The sequence below is a fragment of the Belonocnema kinseyi genome, chromosome 5, assembly GCF_010883055.1.
Source record: "Belonocnema kinseyi isolate 2016_QV_RU_SX_M_011 chromosome 5, B_treatae_v1, whole genome shotgun sequence".
Classification (NCBI taxonomy): domain Eukaryota; kingdom Metazoa; phylum Arthropoda; class Insecta; order Hymenoptera; family Cynipidae; genus Belonocnema; species Belonocnema kinseyi.
In genome coordinates this window covers 95,231,369-95,255,512 of record NC_046661.1, presented here as the reverse complement: position 1 = coordinate 95,255,512, position 24,144 = coordinate 95,231,369, and positions in this window count along the sequence as shown.

Genomic DNA, 24,144 nt, shown 5'->3' with positions numbered 1-24,144 from the left:
TATATAGTTTATATATATATATATATACTCGAAACATATGAAATGTATATAACTATTGATAGCACCGAGGGTACGTACTCTAGCTATGATAGAAGTATCGACACGCTATATGCTGTCTGGGTATATTCTCATGTGTATGTTTTACGGTGTATTAGCAACTATACTGTTATATGGCTATAGCTTCACCTACATATGAGGTATATAAAATAAATACGGAGATAGAAAAGAGACCGCCTTACTGATCCTTCGCTTCGCGTTTCGTTGCGGGGGGTGCTCGTGGCACTATCATTTTCCATGGGAACTGTAGAAACGCTTGTCGATATAGATTTTTTTAAACCGTTCATAGTCGTGGGAACCGAAACAGTTTTTCGCGAGAGCTTATTTGACAATGAAAACGTGTGTTTCGCACTTGTAACGGATATTGCTAATATGCAATTATGAAAATTACATGTATTATTTCTGAATAGGGTATAGCATTCGCTTTGCTTTTGGCGACTCCTATCAGTGATGATAAATATTACGCTACCAATTTTGGGCTATTTTTACCCCCCCCCCCCACTCTCCCGAAAAAAAGTACCGAAGCTCAAATTTGTCTCCAAACAGGTGAGTTTTAACTCAAATAGGGAAATAATGCAGTAGGACACACTTTCAATTTCTAAGAAATCGAGATTTAAATTTTTTACTCAAATTGTTGAATTTTCAACCTAAAATCATTAATTTTCAACGAAAAAGATGCGTTTTGATGGAAAAATGCAATAGCTAATATTTAAACAAAAAAATGTGAAATATTGAATCAAAAACAGTTTCATTTTTAATAAAAACTAATTAAGTTCAAATTTCTACCAAAAATGAAATAGCGAAACTTAAAAAAAACACTCAAATTTTGATTTAAAAAATGCACTTTCGATGAAAAATGTCTACAAAACTCATGAATATTCAAGAAAAAAGTTAATTTTGGAAGAAGCAGTTTAGTTATCAAGAAATCAGTTAAATTTTTCGTTCAAAAAATTAATTACTACCAGAACAATTAATTTTTCTAGAAATAGTTTAATTATAAAACAAAGAATCAAACTTAATAAAAATTTTAATCATGAAACAAAAAAATGAAATTTCAAACTCACATTTTTTTCTGCTATCAGAGACTAATGCTCAACAAAATACATTTGCAACCCATAAATGAACAGTTCAATTTTGATTTAAAAAAATAATTTACACTAAAAAAAATGTCTACAAAATTCTTGAATGTTCAACAAAAAAGTTAATTTTCAACAGAACAGTTTAGTTTTGCAGAAAACAATTACATTTTTTCTTAGAAAGAGATGAATTTCCAATTTTATTGTTTAATTTTTAACAAAAAGGTAATTTTCAACAAAGAACGATGAATTTTCTAAAATAAAATATGAATTTTCGATTGAAATGGACGAATTTGAAAGAAAATAGTTGAATTTGTAATCCGAAAAGATTATTTTTCAATCAAATGATCGAATCTTTTAACAAAAAAAAATGTAATTTCAACCAAGCACATTTGAATTTTCATGACAAGAAAAGCGAATTTTTCAGAAACTGGTTTAAATTTCAACCCATAAGACAAATTTTTAACAAAAAATGTTCAATTTTTACCAAAAAATATTGATTTTTTCTCCAGGAAGACTAATTTTCTACAAAAAGAAAAAAACTAATTTTTAACAAAAGACTTCAATTCTCAAAAAATCAATTTTTTAGACAAACAGGCAAATTAGTTACAGAAAAATTGCATTTTTAACCCAAAAAGTTGAATTTCCATCCCCAAAATTAGAATTTTCAAGAAAAATATTTCATTTTTAACTAAGAAATATGACTTTTCTACCATAAAATATAAATCTTCGACCAGTTAAATTAAACGAAAAAAAAACGAATTTTTTAACAAAATAGTGGAATTCTCAAACAAAATATGAATTTTCAACAATGCAGATGGATTTTTTTACCAGGAAGATTAATTTTCTATAAGAAGACGATTTTTCAACCTTAAAATATAATTTTTCACCAAAAAAGTTAACTTTGCATAAAATAGTTAAATATTCTTCTAAACAGTCAAATTATCGTAAAAATAATTTCATTTTGAACCAAATAATTTGGTTGAAAATTTAGATTTTTGCAAAAAATAATTTTTTCGGTGTAAAAATTAATTTTGATATCTGAAAATTTATTATACGATTTTGGTCAAGTGTAGTCTTCTCATTAGAAAAACTCATATTTTTGCTTAAAAATTTAACTATTCGGTTAGAATTTAATATTTTTTTATAGAAAATTCGTTTTTCTCTTGTTTTGGTTAATAATTTATTTATTTGAAAACTTCACTGTTCTATTTTTGGTTGGAAATTTATACCTTATAAGATAAAAATTCAATAACTATTTCATAAAAAAATTCATGTACTTTGATGAAAATTCGTCTTTTGTACTAAAAATAGATCTAATCTGTTAAAAATTCAACTTTTTGGCTGCGAATTAAACTATTTTATTTAAAAATCGATTTTGTTTCTGCTATATTAAACTGGTTAAAAATTCTTTTTTTGGTAAAAAATTATAATTTTGTTTGGTTTAACATTTATCTTTTCGGTTGAAAATTCAACTGTTTTGTTAAAAGCCGTTCTTTTACATTAAATTTCTCTGGTTTAAAATTCGTTATTGGTTAGGAAAGTCATCTTTTAACTGTCTTCTAAAAAATTCGTCATTTTAGTCGAATATTCAACAGCTTTTGTTAAAAATTCGTCCTTTTGAATGGAAAATTCATCTCTTTGGTAGAAAATCTTAAAATCTTATAGAATTTTGAGGAGTTTCATATTTAAAGCAATATGCTGTTTACATTAATTTTATATTAGAGATTGTATTATTCTATTTTTGTTAAAAATAACCCCATTTTCTCTTTTTTGAGAGAATTTTGGTCTACGTTACGTTTACGGGTGAGAGGGGGGGGGGGGTGAATAGTTAAAGAATTCATAAAGTAGTTTATGGAAGACCCCGAATATGAAAAACATAAATTTCGAATATTGATAATTTTATATTTTCATTTAAAAATTACATCTTCGACGAAGGTCTTTTTTAGTACACAAAATTGTTAAACAGTAGAACAACATGTTTACAGTTAACATATAAAAAATGTTAGTAATTTTTTGTTTTGTAATAATAGTGTGTTTTCGATCCAAGATTGTGAATGAGAAGTGTGAATAAATATTGCATTCTATTATTCATGAGAGTAAAATAAAAATACGAAATAAATGCATCTGTGCGTGTAGAGATTAATTGACGGGAACACGCGACTTGACAAAAGAAATGCACTCATTCATCGGCTATAGTATTTATTATTACAAGAGCACGCACTTCTATAAGCATCCACATGCTAGATTTTATACTCTCTGATTTCTAAATGAAAGACAAAAAAATTCTGTCTACTCAAAAAATAATTTTAAAACTATTTACCTTATAAAATAAAAATAAATTATTATGATTATTGTATTTTTATAAAATATTGAAGGAGTTTAAAATGAACTGATGAAAACAAATATTTTTAATGATTTATTCTCTTGAATTTGCAACTAAGGAAGGTCAATTTGAAACTATTAATAAAGTAGTTAGATTTTAAATTAACAAAATTAATTTTTAATGAAAAAAATTATTTTTAGCAAAACAGTTACATTTTTAACTAAAGAGATGAATTTTCAAATAAAATGGTGAACTTTTGACTAAAGAAATTATTGTTAAACAAAATAGTTTAACTTCCAACTAAATATAGTTTCATTTTCAAACAAAGAGGACGATTTTCAACAAAAGACAAGAGTATGCAAATTTTTTTTTGAAATTTCAGCTAAAAAAGATTGATTGTTCACCAGAAAAAAAATTTGAATCAATTTGACGAATTTTTAACCAAAAAAAAAAAAAGAATTTTGAATTTGCAAACGAGATTAATAACCGAAAATAATGAATTTTCAGTAAAAAAGACGAGAAGTTGAAACTAAAATTCTTTTATTCAGCTAAAAAAGATTAATCAAAAAATAAATTATAACTAAAATGATGAATCAATAACCAAAAAATTGAATTTTTAACAAAGCAGCTCAACTTTCAACAAAGTTGTTAAATTTTCAAGATAAAATAATAAATTGCTGCCGAGAAGAGGAATTTTCAACCAAAAAATACTAAATTTCAACAAAATTCATGAATTTGAAGACCAACTAGAATTATGGATCTTCAACCACAAAAATTAATTTCAACCTATTATAAAAATGTGCAGACAATGAAAAACTCATTTTCAAGCAAAGGGATTAATGTTTAACTTAAAAAGAATTATTTTCAACATAAAAAACAGAAGAATTTCAACAAAATAGTTAAATTGTCAACCAAACAGATAAATTTTCAAATGCAATGATTAATTTCCTAACGACAAAGATGAATTTTCCACTAAGCACTTGCATTTTTATCAAAGCAGTTCAACTTTCAAATGTATAGTTGCATTTTAAAATTAAAAAATAAATTATTAACCAAAAATGGAATGCTTATATTTTCAGTTAGAAGCCTTTATTTTTAACAAGGATAAAAGAATTTACAAACGAAATAGTTACATTTTCTACCAAAAAAATGAATTTTCAACAAAATAGATGAATTTTCAACCAACTAATGGAATTTGTGTACCATAAAGATGAATCTTTCAGAAAACAGTCAAATTTTCAACAAAAAAGTTCATTCTTAACCAAGAGAAAGAAGAATTTTTAACATAGTAGTTGATAACAAACCAATTATCAACGAAAAGCGTAACAGTTGCTATTAAAAATAAAAAACATTTTTTAAAAATAAAAAACAGTTGACATTTCGACCAAAACAATAATTATATTTAAAATAAATAAACAGTTCAAACTTAGAAAAAAAAACGAATTTTCAGAAAAATAGTTTATTCCTCATTTAAATAGTTAAATTTTTAACTAAAAAAATCAGTTTTCTACAAATTGTAATTTGTATTACAAAATTAATTTTCTCTTAAAAAATGAATTTTCAACAAAGAATAATTAAGATTGAGTTTTATTAAAGTCGATGAATTTTAAACTAAAATTATGAATCTTTAACAAAGGGGTTCAACTCCAAACCAAGTACTTAGATTTTCAATAAAAGAATATGAATTCCCCGAAAAAAATTCAGCATTTGATATTTCAACCGAAAAATTATTAATTTTAAATCAAAAAAGAGGAATTGAACAAGCAAGATAAATTTTGATACAAGAAGATTTATTCGCTATCAATAAAGATAAATTGACCTAATAAGTGTAGCCCACTGGCCGAATCAGTTTAAATTATAATTATAAATATTATATTTACATAATTATAATAATATTGGTTATAATTATCAATTATAATTTGAATTTGAAATGGTCCAAATTGTTACTGCAATTGATTAAATTAGTTAGTTTGAATGATAAAACCATCAATAACTTTAACTAATTGAATCAGTAATTTTTATTAATCTAGTCTGTAACTTTCAATGAGTTAACTAGATATTTATGGTTAATTTTAACCACTCACTCAATTGTAGCTATTCAATGAAGAATTTTAATTAAGAAATAACTTTCCGATTTTATTATAGCGGAAAAATCAGTCACTTCTATTGTCTGAAAATCAATAATTTTACTAAAGTGACTGATTCAGTGAGTAATATTAACTGATTAATCTGCTAAAACGTCTCTTTTGTTAGTAAAAATGATCGCTTTTATAATCAAAGCATGCTTGATTAATTATTAAACTAATTTTAAATCAGTCAAAGTTTGGCTGCTTTAATTGTAGAGTCTGTAAAAACGAATCTAAATGAACCCACCCAAAATTTGATAACTCTCTTATGAGTGACTTCACCAGCATAGATGAAAGGAAAAAAACAGGGCTAAGAACTTCTTCAACTGAAGGATAATGATTACATTGGCTAAAGTATGGGTGAATGTGACGGGTTTCATGCGTTTTTATGGGGGTGTTTCTCCGTAGGGGGTACCCACTTACACATCTGTCCACCAGCATCCCTCGGTAAATACGTTCACAAATACATTTTTACCCTTCCAACAAAATAGAGGACTGTACTATAGGAATAATAGGAACTTTTCGTACGATCTACTTAACGATGGGACTTGGTCGACCACATGGCAGGCATACCATAGCTTCACTGAATTTCACTCATAAAGTCACTGAAGCTAGAATGGGTCAATCTTATTTTCAAATCTTAATTCATTTCCTAACATTAGAAATATGAACTATTTAAAAATCGATTATTATCCAAATTTTGTAACATTTAATTTAAAAAATGGTTGAAACAATAATTAATAATTAATGAATCATAATTTTGAATTAAAAGCATTTGAAATTAAGAAAAAATATATCGAACGAGTTTGAATTGAAAAGGTTTCAATTCAAAATATTTTAGATTAGTTAAATTGTGAAAAAAGAACAATACACCAAACTCTCGGTTTCTGTCCCCCTGGTCTCGGCCTTCCTAGAACTGCTGTCCTGCGAAATTTCTCAGCTCGCGGGGGGAGAGGCGCTTGCGACTCTTGCTTAGAAAACACCAGTAGCGTAGCGTCTGAAACGGTTCAGACGGCTCTGACTGTTTACGCTTGGATCACTCCGATTTGTGGCCAAGGCTATTTGCAAGCAACCCCCGGCACTGGACTAAAACACACTTATGAAACACTATGAGAATTATGTTTGAGGCTTAGTAATTTAGGTTACAACTGGCATGAGCAATAGTACCATATTTCTCCGTAAAATGACAGTGATCACGATGTTTTTTGTCGTTTTTGTTAAAATCTTATTCACAAATATGAAATAATTCTGCGTTTTGGATATCATGCTCTTGCTTTAATGTTAATGGTTCCATTGTTACGGGATTTTTGAAACCAGTGTCTACTTTTTTGCTAAGCTTTTAAGCTCATTGACAAACCACGTGATGCAATATTTTTCACAATTAAGTTGTGTATGTTTTTCACATTTCTTGTATTTTCCATGTATTTAATAATTTATTATTTAGTTTCAATAAAATTCCTTTTATTGTAAAATCAGTTTTTTTAATTTATTTAAAAATGCAGTTTATGTAAAGTATTAACCAGCAATGCATTCATCAATTCATTTGGTAGCAGAATTACCAATGTTTTAACCAAATCACGAAATTTTTACCATCGTTAAAATTGACCAATTACCAAAGTTTTCCACTAATTTATATTTAGAGAGTACCTAAAAATTAATTAACTCTTATTTCGTTTCCTATCGATCCCGAGGAGTGAATTTTGAGTACAATTAAGATGTTGGAATGTTCGTTAATTGAGTAATTGTTGAAGCAAGAAGGGCGCTGTTCCGAGCTGAGTAGCCAGTTCTAATAATCATTACGAACCGCTCGAGGAAGAAAATAGAGAAAGAATTTATGAGCCTCTGGCAGCTTTTAATACAGACGAAGATAATTTTTAATAATTTTTAATACACTCCACGATGTCGTCTTCCTGACATTGCTAATAATGTCGTTTGCCTCGACGTCTTTTCTTTCGCGATCCTTGGTCTGTGATAATCAGAAGATATTAATAAACGAGTCAATTGCAAATTCTTTGGAAAAAATATAAGGATTCGAGAATTGATGGTTATTTGATAATTATCTTCAAGAACTAATTGGTAAAGTATTCCTCTCTCAGGGACCTCCCCCGCTCCACCTCTTTGACGGCCGTAGTTTGGTCTTAACCAAATTGTTGAATTTTTAAGCCCAAAAGACGCGATTTTAAATAAACAGTTGAATGTTTAAACAAAACAAAATAACTTTAACAAGCTAATTGAATTTTCAACTTAATAATTTAATTTTTAACCAAATGGTTTAATTTAAGACCTAAAAAGATCAATTTTCTACTAAATGTCGAATTTGTTATTTGAAAAAAATTAAACTTCAACCAAAAACAGTTGCTTTTTTTAAAATAATTAAATTTTTATCTAGATTAATGAATTATTAGTTTAAAAAATAGTTTGAAACAAAAAACTAATTTTTAAAAAAGATTTTCAAACATGCAAGAATTCAGTTTTAATAAAAAACATTTGAATTCAAACAAAAAGATTAATTTGAAACTATGAAATTTGTTTTCCACCCATGAAAACAAAAGATTTTTTATGATAATAGTTGAATTAAAAAAAAAAGATAGTTTTAGAAAGCTATAGTTTAATTTTCAAGCTAAAAAAGATGAATTCTTCTTCGACGATGTAGTTTAATTCAACAACAACAAAATTTAATTTTAAATAAAAAATATTTGAACTTATCAGGTTTAAGCATTTTTTAATGATTTAACTTTTATATTTTATAGTTTTGCTTTTTGAATATTCCTAAGCTATTGGATAAATTATGATTTAAAAATTTTCATCAGGAAACAAAATAAAATTTTAATATCTATTTCAGATATTTCCGCTATCCGGCAAATTTTCAAAGATTAGGATAAAAACTTAGGGGCTTTTTAAGAAGTAAAAAAAGTTTCTAAAGTACAAGCAATTTTCGTTAAGATTTCAAGGAAAATCTTCAATCATTTTTATCTTACAAAAATTACTTTAAGATTATTAAAAAAGATTGTCAAATATTTTAAAAGGTTTCCAAAGTTGTCAGAAAATAACTTGGAAGATTTTCCAAACATTTTTTTCACTTTTGCAGAATTTTGTAAAATTTGTAGGAAAAGTTCGAATCAGTTCAAAATATATTTAGAAGTTTCTGAAACAAGTTAATTTTACAAGATTAAAAAAATTGTTAATAAAATGTAGATTTTCAAAGATTTCAAAATACAATTTTAAACTTTAAAAATTTTATTGAATAGTTTCAAAACAATAAAAATGGTTAAGATTCAAAGTGATTCTGTATTTTTAAGAATTAATTTAAGAAAATATTTTAGAAGATTTAAAAATATTAGAAAAAATTTCCAAAATTATCAGAAACGAATGGAAAAGATTTCAAGAAATTTTTAGGAATAGTGCGAGTCATTTTAAGAAACATTTCAAAATTTTGGAAGTTTTGAAGAGAATAAAAATATTTTTAGACTTTGAAAACATTATAAACTATTGTTAAATTTTATCCAAGCTTCCAAAAGTCTTAAAGATTTTTCCTAAAATTTGGTAAAATACAGTCAAAAAAAAATCTAAGAAATTTTCTAGATACTGTTTATACATATCTAAAACGTTGAAAAATCTTTTTTGAATTATTTAGAGGAACTTAAATTTTTTTTTAAATCATTTTTTTAAAACCATCTTTTTAGATTTAAAATTAACCCATTCAGTTGTATTTAGTATATTAAGTTTTAGTACATTTAATAGTATATCTATTTTAGTATAACTTTTTTTATTAATATTTTTAATGTATGGTTTAAATAGAACTATATATTCGCTGAGAATCCATCTATTTATTTTGTCGAAAATTTGTCTCTTGGATGAATTAAAATTTTTTTATACAAAATTAAAAATATTTTTAGTCTAATTATATCAATTATTATATTTTTTGTTGAGAATTCTGGATAGAAATTCGATTAATTGGTTAAAAGTTAAACTTCTTTTTCATAAATGTAATTATTTTGTTGGAGATTTGTCTTTTTAGCAGGAAATCAATATTCTTGGTAGGAAATTCATCTCTACTTGAGGATACAACTATTTTGTTGACAATTTTTTTTTGATGAATTTAACTGTTTTTTATTCAATTAAAAATTTTGTTGGAATGAAATTTAGATTATTAAATTTTTTCTCGGTTAAAAGTTGGATTACTTTGTTAAACAGTACTTTTTGAAATTGAAGATTCATGATTCATAATTCATGAAGAAAATTGGTCTTTTATGATACAGAATTAATCTTTTTGATAAAAGAAAATTATGTAATTGGTAGAAAATTAACTTTTTTGGAAAATTCTTATTTTCGGGATGAAAAATTTAATGTTTGGTAGAAAATACGTCTCTTTTTGAAAATATTTTTCTTGATGAAATTGATCTGTTTGGAAATTAAAATTTTTCGGTTGAGAATTAATGATGCTGGTTTTTCAAATTTTATTCTACTTAATCTACTCTATTTTAAATATCTCAAATCAGATTTGAAAGAAAAATAATTGCCGGTCCTTAACTTTTAAGAAGTGGCTCCATACCCGCAGGTTAGATTATTAGAGATATACCTTTAGCCAATCGTCGGAATTTTTTCGTTTTCAAGAACCCGTATCGTTTGAAGATTCAGAAATATGGGCACTAAGAAAATTTAAAAATCTTTTCAATCAATCTCAGTACTTATTGCCTGTTTATCCCAAGGGAATGTTATATATTTTATTGTATGAGTGTAAGAATGCCGATGCCCGCATCTGTATTTCATTATTAGGAATGACTCAACTGGCTCTTTCACCTTGATTTAAAATTTAAATTCGAAGCGTAGCTTGAAAAAAGTGAATTTTCTCACGTCTATTGAAAATCGTTTCAAATTTAAGTATAAAATAAGGCCAAGAAGATTATTTTCTACCAAGAAAGTCGAATTTTCAACAAAATACATGAAGTTTTAAATGAAAAAATCAATTTCAAGTTTGAAAAAATTATTTTTAACCATAAAGATAAATTCTCTACACAAAATACGAATTTTTAACCACATTGCTGAGTTTTCCACTCAAAAAGATCGTTTTGATCAAAAATAGAATAACTAAAATTTCAGTTAGGACAAATAATTTTTAACCAAAGAGAAGGAATTGCTAAAAAAATTGTACAATTTGCAATATAAATTGTTGCATTTAATGAAAAAAATACGGGTTTCCAAACAAAAAATTGAATTCTCAACGAAAATAGATTATTTTTCTACAAAACGGTTGACTTTGCAATACAAAAATATAAATTGTAACAAAAAAGTTAATTTCTAACAAAATTGTTGTATTTTAAAACGAAGAAAACGATTTTCGAACCAAATATTTCAATCTTTAACAAAAAATGAATTTTTTATTAATATGTTGAATCTTCAACTAAAGCAAATTATTTTTCACTAATGGATTACCAACCAAAAGATGATTTTTATAACCCAAAGAGAACAATTTTCGACTAAATGCATGGTATTTTCAATACAAGAGATAACTTTCAAGCTAAAGACAGCATATTTGAATTTTTAGTTTAAAAATAAGTTTAAAAAAAAGAAAATAATATTTTTTCACAAAATAGTTAAATTTTCATACAAAAAGAAAAAAATGAAGTTTTAACTAATGAATTTAATTTTTTCTCTAGAAAAGACGAATTTTCTACAAAATTCATAAATTTTCAACCGATTTAGATTCTTTAACTGAGAAATATAAATATTTGATGAAATGGATTTGTTAAATTTTTAGTTACTGTTTCTGTTGAATTTTAGAGCAAAAAACGAATTTCCTATAAAGAAGTTGAATTTTCAACTAAAAAATATCCATTTTGTACTCAAATAATGGAATAGAATTTTTAATAATATAGTTCAATTTTTAAACTAAGAAATCAATTTTTAACTGAAATTGTGAATTTGAAGCCAAAAGAATGATTTTTCAACCTAACAGTGGAATTATCAAGCAAAAGATGAATTTCATACCCGAAAAATACGAGTTTTCAACAAAATACATGAACAATTCATTCACAACAAAAAAAGGAATTTTCAACAAAATAGTATAATTTTTAATAAAAAATACGGATTTCATGGATTTTCAACAAACTAGTTGAATCCTTGACCAATAAATATGAATTTTCTACAAAACAGCTGAGTTTTCTACCTAAAAATATTAATTTGTATCCAAAAAGTTAATTTAAAAAACTGTGTCGATTTTTAAAGCCCAAAAACGAATTTACTACAAAAAGGTGGAACTTTCAACCAAAAAAGATGATTTTTGTGCCGAAATAATTGAGTTTTTAAGTAAAAAAAAACGATAAATGAATTTTTATATAAAAAATAAACATTTTTAGGCAAAAATAGAATTTTTACACTTTCACTCAAAATTGTTTATACTCAACCAAGAAAAGAAATTATCAACAAATTCGTTTAATTTTCAAGAAAAGATATGAATTTTTAACTAAAATAATGAATCTTCAATTAACGAAACGAATTTCTTACAAAAAAGAACAATTTTCGACAATAAAGATTAATTTTTTACCAAAAACGATGAATTTTCAACGAAATTGTTAAGTTTTTAACTAAAGAAACCAATTTTCTAGTAAAATTATGAATTGCCAAAAAATACATTAGTTTTAAATTAAATAGTATATTCTTTAATTGATAATATAAATATTAAATAAATGGAAGTTAAATTTCCAGATAAAGTTATTATTTTTAAATAAGAAAGATAAATTTTCAACTAAAGAAACGAATTTTTAACCAAAAATTAAATTTTTTACCTAAAAAATTAATGCTGTACCAAAAATGGTGAATTTTAAACAATATAAATACATTTTTAATAAAATAAATGTATTTTTGACCAAAATGATAATGCTTGAGAACAAATTATTTTTTAGCCAAATAGTTCGATTTCTAACAAAAAGATCAATTTCCTGCCAAAAAAGTAAAATTGTTAATAAAATGCATGAAGTTTTAACCAAAAAGGATAACTTTGAAAAGTCAAAGAAGAATATGTAAGTTTTTAGTTAAAACAATTTATTTCCAACCAGGAAAAAATTAATTTTCATCAAAATAGTTATATTTCAAAACAAATAGATGAATCTTTAACAAAAAAATTAAGTTTCAACTATTGAGATTACTTTTCTAACCAACAAAGACGTAATTTGATTAAAATACTTAAATGTTCAATCAATTAGTAGATTCTTGAATTAACAAATATAAATTTTAAAAATGACAGTTAAATTTTTAGTAAAATCAATTAATGTTCAATTATATACATTCATTTTTTAACTAAAAAATATAAAATTTCAACACAAAATGTAAATTGGGAATTTTTAGTTATAACTCGAGAACCCGCGAAGATTTTTTATGTTTATTAATATTCTTATCATAATAAATAGTTTGATGTTAATAAATAGTAGGCAGCGTACCTTACTATTCTTAATAATTTACTATAAATTGTATAAAAATTTAGAAATCTTTTGTAACCTACTATAGGTCTTTTAATCGATAATAAGAAGGAACAAATGCTATAGTGATGTGCTTTAAATTGTAAATTTATTTATTTACATTCGCAAGTTTCGCCAAACTGGCGCCCAAACGTCCCGCGCCTAAACTTCGCAGCACAAATGGGTCGCACTTAAACGTCGCGTATCCGAAGTAGAGGTACAAAATTTGAAATATTCTTTATTACAAAAAAAACTTCACATGTGATATATCCTCTTTAAAAATTTATAAATATTTTTGCTACAGGTCAGTCGACATTGAATTTCATAAGTTTTTAAATTATTTTTATATCGTGTTTCAAAGTCATTCATAATTTGTATTTTTGAGTACGGGTTGCAATCTTGCAATACAGTACAGACCAAAAATCCAAGTAGTTTTGAAATAAATTATTTCTTAGAATTAGTCAAATACGCTGAAAAAATTATTTTCTAGAAACAACGAAGTTAGATTGATCGTCTGACATTTCAGCAGGTTTTTTTCTGGAATAATTTGATAAAAGAGTATTAATAGAAGTCTTGTTTGTGAAACGATTTAGTTCAGTGAACGAATTTGTTAATGGTAAATTGGCTCATGAATGAACGTAGTGTCTAGTGACTAGAAGACGCAATACGACTCACGTCAAGAAATCCTAAAAGTGCAACCCCTCAGTTCAGTAATCCATCGAAAACGTGACCAGGGTGAATGAAACCATTCCCTGAAATCGCTATTCTCCCTTTTCTGTTTTACAAATAACGATATTTCTTTTGAGATGAATTTTCAATTAGGAAAGATACATTTTTAACAAAATTATTAAACTTTCAACAAAACAGTTCAATTTTTGACCAAATGGATGAATTTTTAACTTGCAAAGATGAATTTTCGATGAAGAAGATTAACTTTGTGTTAAAAGATGAATTTTCAACAAAATCAATGAGTTCTCAAGCAAAGATGTGAATTTAAAAAATAAAATATACAAGTTTACAGCCAAAAATGAAATAAATTTTTTTTTACAAAAATTAATTTGTAACAAAATTTTTTTTCGATAAATAAATTGCTTAATTTTTCACCGAATAGTTCAATTTTCTATAAAAATTCTTCAATTTTCAACCCGAAAAGTTAAAGTTACGACAAAAACAGTCATTTTCAGCCAGAAGTGAAAAGATGACTTTCCTAATATAGAAGATGAAAAGAATTTTTAATTCAGAATGATTAATCTTCAATAATATATTTAAACTTTCAAAAAAATAGTCCAACTTTTAACCAAATGGATGAATTTTTATGATAAATGATAAATTTTTGATAAAAAAATTAAGTTTTAACAAAAAAATGTTTTTTAAGAAAACAGTTAAATTTGTAAATAATTTAATTTTTCACCTAATAGTTTAATTTTCAAATTAAATGTTGAATTTTCAACGCGATAAGTTCGAGTTACGTCAAAAACGTTAATTTTCAGTCAAAAGCGATCAATTTTCTTACCAAGGAACATATAAAAAGCGGATTGAATTTTTAATTCAGAAGGATGAATTTTTAACAAAATAATTAAACTTTCAACAAAATAGTCCAATTTTTTCCAAATCGATGATCTTTTTACCAAGAAGATTAATTTTCTACTAAAAGGTGAATTTTCGAAAAAGTAAAAGAATATTTAACCAAATAGTTGAATTTTTAACTGACAAAGATAAGTTTACAACTAAAAATGATAATTGTTTAATTTTTAGTTTAAAAACTAATTAAAAAAGAAACGAAGCATCAACCTGTTAAATTAAAAAAGACGAATTTTTAACAAAATAGTTGATTTTCAACGAGGAAGATTAATTTTTTACTACAAAGGATGAGTTTTCAATGAAATACATGCATTTTATCCGAAATAGTTGAACTTTCAGCATATAAAAGAAAAAATTGTTATCAAAAATGAAATAGCTACATTTTCAGACTAAACAAAAATTTTGACAATAAAAGTCGAATTTTCATCGAAATAAATAAATTAAAAAATAAATCGTTTAACTCTTCACCATATAGTCGAATAATAAAAAAAAAAGATAAAATAGTTCAGTATAATTCACAGCGATGAAAGGAAAAATTAAATTTTGAATTCAAAGGCAAACCGAATTATCAACCGTTTGAATTCAACAAAAAATGTCGAACTTTTAACAAAATAGTTTAATTTGCTACCAAAAGATGAATTGTCTACCAAATTGTGCAATTTTCAGTATGTAATGGAAAAAATTACAACCAAAAATTGAATAGCTACATTTTTATATAAAAAAATTTAACTACAGCAAAAATCAAATTTCTAGCCAAATAAATGTTCAATTAAATAGTTTAATTTTCGACCCAATAGTCTGGTCTGATTTTCTGCCAAACAGTAGAATTTTTAACTGAAAGAGATAAGTTGACAACGATAAATGGAAAAGTTAAATTTTTAGTTAAAAAAAAATTATCAACCAATTAAATTAAACAAAAAAGTAGAATTTTTAATAAAATAGTTCAAATTTCAAACAAAAAGAAGATTTTTTTATTTTTGTCCAAAACAGGAATTTCATTCTTTTATTTTTTAGACAAAAATTGCTATCTTTTTTCAAATTTCAAAAGGAACATCTTATGGTGGTTGTCCAAATTTGTTTGTTAGATTCTTGGTTTTATTTCCAGGAATTCCGCACTTTAATGTTTTACTAATTTGTGAAATTTTAAACTAATAAAGGAAAGTATTTTAATTGAAAATGGAATAGTTACATTTTTAGACGAAAACATTATTTTTAACCGAAAACAGATTGAATTTAGAAAAAAAATCAATTTTCAAACAGTTTAATTTTGTGTTAAACTAGTTGAATTTTCTACTAAAAAAGATAGTTTTTAAAGCAAAAAATGGAATATTTAAATTTGAGTTTAAAAAAAAATTAATTTTCAATAACGATGAAACGAATGATTAATCAATTGAATTCAATGAAAAAGACGAGTTTTTGACAAAATAGTTAAATAATTGTCGAATAAAAAGATGAGCTTTCCAACAAGATGACCATTTTTTTCTTTTTGACGAAAAAGACGAATTTTCGATAAAACTGATGATTTTTCTATCATAAAGTTGAATTTTCAACTTAAGAAAGAAAAATTTAAAATGAATAAAATAGAGTGGATACATTTTCAGATATATACTTTAATTAAAAAAACTAATATCCAAAAAAATAGTTAAATTTTTCACCAAATTCTGTAATTTCCTGCCAAACTAGTTAAACTTTTAAATTATAAATAAAAAAATTGTAGTCAAAACTGAAATAGCTATATTTTCACATCGAAAAATTAATTTTTAACCCATAGAAAAATAAATTTCTAAGAAAATAGTTAAATTTTAAAATAAATAGTTTATTTTTTCACCATTTAGTGAAATTTTCTGCCAAAGTAGTTACATTTTCAACCAAAAAGAAGAATTTTCAATAGTTGAATTCGATCCTAATATTTTAATGTTCTACCAAATTGATGAAATTATAACTGAAAATATGGATTTTTAACAAAAAAGTGAAGTTATGCCCAAATAGTTGAATTTGAAACTAAAATTATAAATCTAACAACAACAAAATACCTCTGGTGTATTTAGTTGTGTTCCTTTTATAAGCATTTTGCTTCCTCATAAGTATCAAATGAATTTAATTCTTCATAGAGGTAGGTTCTTCTCTAACAAAAGAAAAAAACGATACTTTCAATATTTTTCAAGCTGATATGTTTCTGTCCCATCGGAAAGCTTTTTTTTTAGAAAATCAGAGAGCGTCTTGAAGATGTGAACAATTACATCAGATGCAGAACTGCCATATTTCGAATAGCAAAAAAATCCCCTTATAAACAAGGAAAATAATTTTGTTAAAAAATTTAAAAACGATATCAGTAGGTGACAGTTGGTCATGAAAGGTTTCTAATTTTAGCAATCGATGCGACTCAAAGACGCGAACAAATATATGATATACATTACAGTTCTATTCCTAATATGAAAAAAGTTTTGCTCATACCAACAAGATAAACAATATATTCTTTTAATTTATAAATCAGTATTCGTGTAGAAATTTCCCCGGTTGGCCCTAATACAACAAAGTTTCTGGTCAGATCCTGGCCGGGCTACCCTGGCTGAGTTTCATGGACAGGAACCGGGCGGGAGCCGGTCGGGCTACATTTTTCTCATCCCATGGCCGGGAGCCGACTGGACACTGGTCAGGTTAATGTTTTTGTAGAAATTACACATTTTTAAGAGTCGTGATATTATCAAAGACGTAATTATGGATGCTAGATGAATTATTATTTAAAAATTATAATTTAAAGATTCATTAGATCAGTGAAACAAAAATGGGCTTTTTTAAATTCTTTAAAAAAAAAAAACATTAAATTTTGTTGAATAATTTAACATTTTAAATTAAACTGTTATCGATTCTGCTATGCACAACAACAGAAATGATACAATTTGTATAAACTTCTCTCTATTCAGACAATGTTTAGTCTGTACAATTTCAAATTTACCGCCATATATAGCGCCTGCTGTGTCTGTCGTCTGCATAGACACTCAGTAATTTTCAGTTTCGCACCTCGAACGAGAATGCTCCTTGCATTCACGTTGCGTCGTCTCTTCGAAGTTCGCAAATAAAATCGAGACTCGGAGTTAAAACCAACCTTATTTCAGTAATTAGTTTGAATCTCTCACTTAGTGCGCGAATAATTATTATTTTTAATTAAAATATAGTCTTGTGTATACAGTTTTTACTTTCTTCCTTCCTAACCTTAAATCACCACGTGGCTTCCAAATTTCTATGAGATTCTATCATCAGGGAATAAAATTCTACTCCAATTTTCTTGCCAAAATTGGTTCACTTGATTTGATTTTTAAAGTTCACCGTAATCTGTACGATGAGCTTTAAAAGCCAAAACAAGTTACGAATTTCTCGCCTGAAGCAACATTTCTTAAACGCTTTTTGGCCGGATTACCCGACCGGATCCCGGCCGGTATCGAAGTCGAGATCCGACCAGTTTACCGTGATATTTTTAGCCGGATTCCCCGACCAGCGCCCGGATTAAAGCGGGGCTATACGGCTGGGACCCGGCCGGATCACTGATTGGATTCCTACACGGGTAATGGTAATTGTAAAACGTTCAAAAATAGTTTAATAGATGCATCTCAGTGACGCCAACAAATACACTATATAGTTTTGTCGTATTTTGGAATATCAAAAAAGTTAGGTTCATATGGAAAAAAAGTTACAAAAAAGTTACAAAAAAGTTCAATCCTGGAACAGGATGGAAGGTCAGAAAATTTGCAATAATAGATCGATCGATGCATCTCAGTGACGCGAACAAATAAGCTAGATTTCGTATTGTTGTATTTTTAATATTAATAATTTTTTCTCATAAACAAAGTTTTTTTTTAATCTATGGGCAATAAAAATTACTTTTCAATGATCGATTTAGCTCAAAATCCTATCATGAATGAAGGACCCCCCCCCCCATTAGATTATTGAGTCATTTAATTAAGGTCCTTCAGTAGTTTTCCACTATTGAATTAGTAATCTTTTACTAATCTTTATATAAAAAATTTTGAACAAAGAATTTTTTTTTTCAATTATATTCCATAGTAGCAATATTTTGATGCTTTATCTAAACTGCAGGGGATAAAATACAACATATGCACTACTGTTCGCAGATGCAAGATAATGCTTTATCCCTTCTGCATTTATTTATATCTACTTACGGTCTGTCCATTTGTTTTGAAAGTATCGGAACGAATTCCTTATTACCTTAATTAAATTCTTTCACAGAAATTGGGGAAGATTTTCATATCTAAAAACACGAGATGCTTAGATACAAATTTAAAAGCGCATCACTTTAATTAACCACCCGGTGCTGTATTTTAACATAATGAGCGAAGGGAAATTTTCAAAGTATTATCCTATTGTATCCAACAAATTGATGGAAAGAAATTCTCGAAAATGTCGGAAATTTGTAAATCGCAATTACCAAATTAAAAACGAAAAAATGTAAACAATTTATTAAAAAATAAAGAAATAATTATAAATTTTAATCGTGCAAATTTATTTCTAAAGGAGAAAATTTAAATTGTAAAAGATTCTTTAATAATAAAGACTGACAAAGGAAACAATTCTGTTCTGAATTGATTTCCGGATTTTCTGACCATTATTGATGGAGAACACTTTTACTGTAAATGGTTTTTAATATTTGGAAATAAATTTTGTTCTTAGTATTTTGCTACCACACTATACTTTAATCATAATAATAATACAAAATAATTTATAGTATTAGAAAAGGTTTTAAAAATTTGTTAACTGAATTTTGTAAAATTAATTTTAAGAAAATATTTCAAAATATGTTAAAACATTTCAAATGATTTCCTAAAATTTAGGAAAATAATGTCGTATATTTTAAAATCAAATTTTTCAATTTTTCAAGATTTCGAAATTTTAGAAAAAATCCAAATAATTTTAAAAGATGTTTAGAAGTTTTTAAACTTTTTAAACTTAAAAAGAATACTTAGATTTGAAAAAATGCCAAAAGATATTCAAAATTGTAAAACAAGAAATTAGAAGGATCTTCCATTTTTCTTCTTCAGGCATCTACTTTCATTTATTTTAAGAAAACTTTTTTAATTTTTCCGAATTTTTCAATCGTTACAGGACACATTCCTATCGTTTTAAAAGATATTTAGAAGTTTTGAAAATTTCCAAATATAATTCAAAATTTGAAAAGATTTCCAAAAATCTAAAACAAAACGTAGATTTTTGAAGATTTCCAAATAAAATTTTCAAGATCATTAAATATTTTGAAAAGCTTCAGGATAACAAAATTCCTAAGTTTCGTGAAAATATTCAAAGTGCTTCTTCAATTTCATTAATTAATTAACAGAGAATATTAAAAAAAATATTAAAACGTAACAGATTTCAAAAATATTTCAAAAAGAAATCCGGAAAATTTTGAGACAAATTTAGGAATAATTTAAGTCAGTTTAAATGATTTTAAGTAATTTTAGAAGTTTCGAAGAGATTGCAAATATTTTAAAATTTCGAACGATTTTTGTAAATTTATATAAAACTTTAAAAGGTTTTTCAAATATCAAAGAACCCTAAATATCTTCTAAAATTACTGAAATTTCTTCTTAAATTTTGTAAAATCCTGAAAAGTTAAATTGATTTCTTTAAAATTTTCTAGACACTTTTTTTATATATCCGAAATCATCAAAAATGGTTTTGAGTTTTCTCGAAAAACGTAACAAACAAATATTTTATTTGATATAAAAACAAATAAATAAAAAAATTGTTTAAATAGTTATTAATTTAACAAAAATTATTTTTCCGTTTAATTATTGAAATAATAATAAATTTGAATAAAATTTCGCTTCTTTCTTGACTGCCAAATTTTTGTTGGCTGCAAATTCGTCTTTATCGTAGAAATTACATCTTTTTTATTGAAAATGTAAGTGTTTGATTCAAAATTAAAGTATACTTTTGGTTGAGGATTGAACTTTTTTGTTGAAAATTCTTTTTTGATGAATTTCATTATTTTTTATTTAAAATTAAATTCTTTCTTAGATAAAATATCCCCTATTACATTTTTCGTTGAAAAGTAAACTTTTTGTTTGAAAATTTTAAAACATTTTTAAAAAAATGTTTTTTTTGTTCTTTAGAATTCATTGTTTAACTGAAAATTTAACTATTCCATTTCTGATTGCAAAATTTATTCTTTCAGTCTTTTTTGGTAGAAAATTAATGAAAGTTTATCTAAATTGTTAACCCTTCAAAAAACTTCAAAAATGAAATTCCAAATCAAGCAAATTATTTAATCACCAGAAAAGGAGATTTTTTTAATTAAAAAATATCAATCTTAAAAAAGGTCAAAGTTACATTTTCAGTTTAAAAAATTTACTCAAGTAGTCGAATTTTCAATTAGGAAAGATTAATAAAAATATTAATGAAGAAAATAGTTAAGAGTTAAATTTCCAACTAAAAATAAAAGTCTTAAATAATAAGTTTAACTAAATAATGAAAAAAATTATTGATAAAAAATTTGTATTTTCATTCAAAAAATTATATTTCTACTAAAACATATGAATGTAAAAAAATCAAGAAGATGAATTTTCAAAAAAAAAAAAAAAAAATAGTTGAAATTTATGTTCAAAAAGATTTCAGTTGACATTTTAGGATGGAAATATATATTCTCTGCCAAATAGTTGCATTTTTGTACAAAAACAGATTAATTTTTAATAGAAGACGACACATTTTTCTTAAGTTGAATTTTCATCCAGAAAAGATTTCTGTTCCTTTTTCAACACCAAAATATAAATCTTGAACAAAAAGTTAATTTTCTACGAAATAGTTAAATTTTAAATAAAACAGTAGAATTTACAAGCAATATGAAATTTCTCTTTAAAAAGATGAATTTTTAATTAAATTTTCGAAAAAGAAAAAAGTTTTTTTTGTCAAAGTGTTTCGACTATTTATTTCAAACAAAATAGCTAAATGCTTCAGCAAAGAATAATAATTTTTAACTGAAAAGTCGCATAATAATGGAAAAAATGAAATTTCTACTAAAACAGATGAATTTTGTAATCAAAAAGATAAATTTTCAAAAAGATAGTTGCATTTTCAGTTAAAAAAGAGTTTAGTCGATAATTTGCGATCAAAATTTTAAATTTTAAATAAGAAATAACTTTCTACGAAAAACCATTGAATTTTCAATCCAAAAAGACTAAATTTCTACCATAAAATATGAACTTTTAAATTAAAAAGACCAATTTTCAGAAAAAATAGTTTTCATCCAAAAAGATTTCATGACTTTTTAACAAAGGTGTTTAAATTTTTAATCAAACATTTGCATTTTTATCCAAGAAAGTAATTGAATTTTCATTTAGAAAACATTAATTTTCAACAACAAAAACAATAGTTTTTAAACAGCCGCGTCTTTTTAAAGAAATGAGGCTAGAATTGAGAAAGACTTACTCAACTACGAAATATTAAATTAATTTTCAATTAATGTTTAGTTTTCTAGCGAATCAGAACTTTTAGAATCACACAATACCGAGATAGGACCAATGCCATCAAATCAATCGAAGGAATAATTAGTTAAGATTTTGGGCCTTAGCACTCCTAGCTGCATTTTGTAGAATTGCTTTGCATGGTATTTTTTGTTTGAATCAAATAAATACTTTTATGAATTCAAATAAACGGATTTTAAACAAATGCATTGTTTAATTAAAGTAAATTTTCTGTCTAAATCGAAAAAATTTTACTAAGAAAATTAATTGTTTCAATCAATAAGGACAATATTTTCCATTTCTAAAAATTCAATAAAACTTTTTTTGATTAAAGCAAAAAATTTGTTTCTTTCAATTATGTGAATTCAGCCAATTTTGTTTTTTGATTCAAACAAAATTTTTTCTGAGTGTAACACATTGAATTAGCCGATTTTTACTAATTAACAGTAAACGAATCATCGCTATTTGAATTAGTAATTTGAAAAATTAACCCTCTCAACCTAGACTTCAATATCATTGGTTCTAATTAACGTATCGGAATTTTTATTTATTTTTTATTTATAGCTGAAAGTCTCACAAAAATGAATACTGTAAACTTAATAAATTAAATTCAACATATTACTATACATTTTTTCACAAAACTGAAACACCTATATAGCGAGCTGAAAATATCATCCGGGTATAATGCACCCAGTCGAGGCTGAGAGAGTTAATTCTTGTACCAAATTTACAAAGCTTTGAAATCTTTTCAAAATATATCCAAGGTCAAAGTACGGTCAATTAATTAAAGCATTGAAATATTGATTGATTTAATTTTCAACTTTAGAGCGCAGTGAATCCCCGAGATATTATTTATCAGAATTTGGATAAAAACGTTGCAAACAATTGACAATTAATATCTCGGGGATGTACTAAACTAAACGAAAATCGTAAAAAAAAGTAATTCAATATAATCTACGTGAGCGTAATAAGGGAGTCTCTATGAAATGGTCATCTGGAGAGAATTTCGCGTTTTTACAAAGAACATGTGCAGAGATTTGGGAAGAATAGTGACTATTGAAAGGGGAGAGGGGTAGACACGCGCCATTCAGGGTTGTGCTGCATTAACATGGAAATCAGCGAAACACACATACGCAGATTCAAAAGCGAAAGCAAAAGCAGAAGTTTATGGAGCAGTGCAAGCGCGTGCTAAGAGTATTCGGAGACAAACAATGGCAGAAATCAGGCATTGTGATGGGCTTTGTGAGCCGAAAAGCTGTGACATCGAGTTCAGGACTGCAGCTGTGCTATTCCCGATTCCCCTCAACCCTCAACCTTCAACCCCATAGCTATAGCAAGCAAACCTCCCCTCGACCCCATGAACAGACCATACACCATACCCATATCACCAACGCGGGAGAGGTGTCTCGAATGCGGAACCGATCGACACACGGGAATTTTGATTTGGCAAACCTGGCGCGTGCCTTTGCTCCATTACTCTATTTGATTGATGAACATTTTCCACCAACATGGACAACGTGGCGTTGGCGACCAACAGCTCTTTTCAATATTTCACCATTTTTTATTGTTCCTATGCAAATAAGGGATCATCCATAAATGCGGATGTTACATGAAATCATGAAATCAGATGAAAATATTTTTAAAAATTGAAGCAGTGAATAAGTTTTTGGAAACAAGAATTTTTTTCGTTTCTAATACTTGAAATAAAAATCTGTGTATTTTAATTATTATAAATTATTATTTGATAATAATATATAAAAGCCGTTAAGAGAAATTTATATAGTGAAATGAAGGTTTATAAACTATATGTGTTTACAAAAAGAAGTTTGCATAATTTATGTAGTTTGAATTTTCCCGCGAAGAATTACGTCATACGGATGCAGCCAATCTATGCGTTTGGAGAAAAATGCCGCGAGCCGGTGCCATATTCAAACTTCATTATGAAAAAAACATGTTTCTTATTCAACAAAAAATTCTTTCTGTTCGGAATATATTAGTGAGCTACTAAAGAATCAAAATATCTTTTTATCTTACTTTAGGCCACATCCCGAT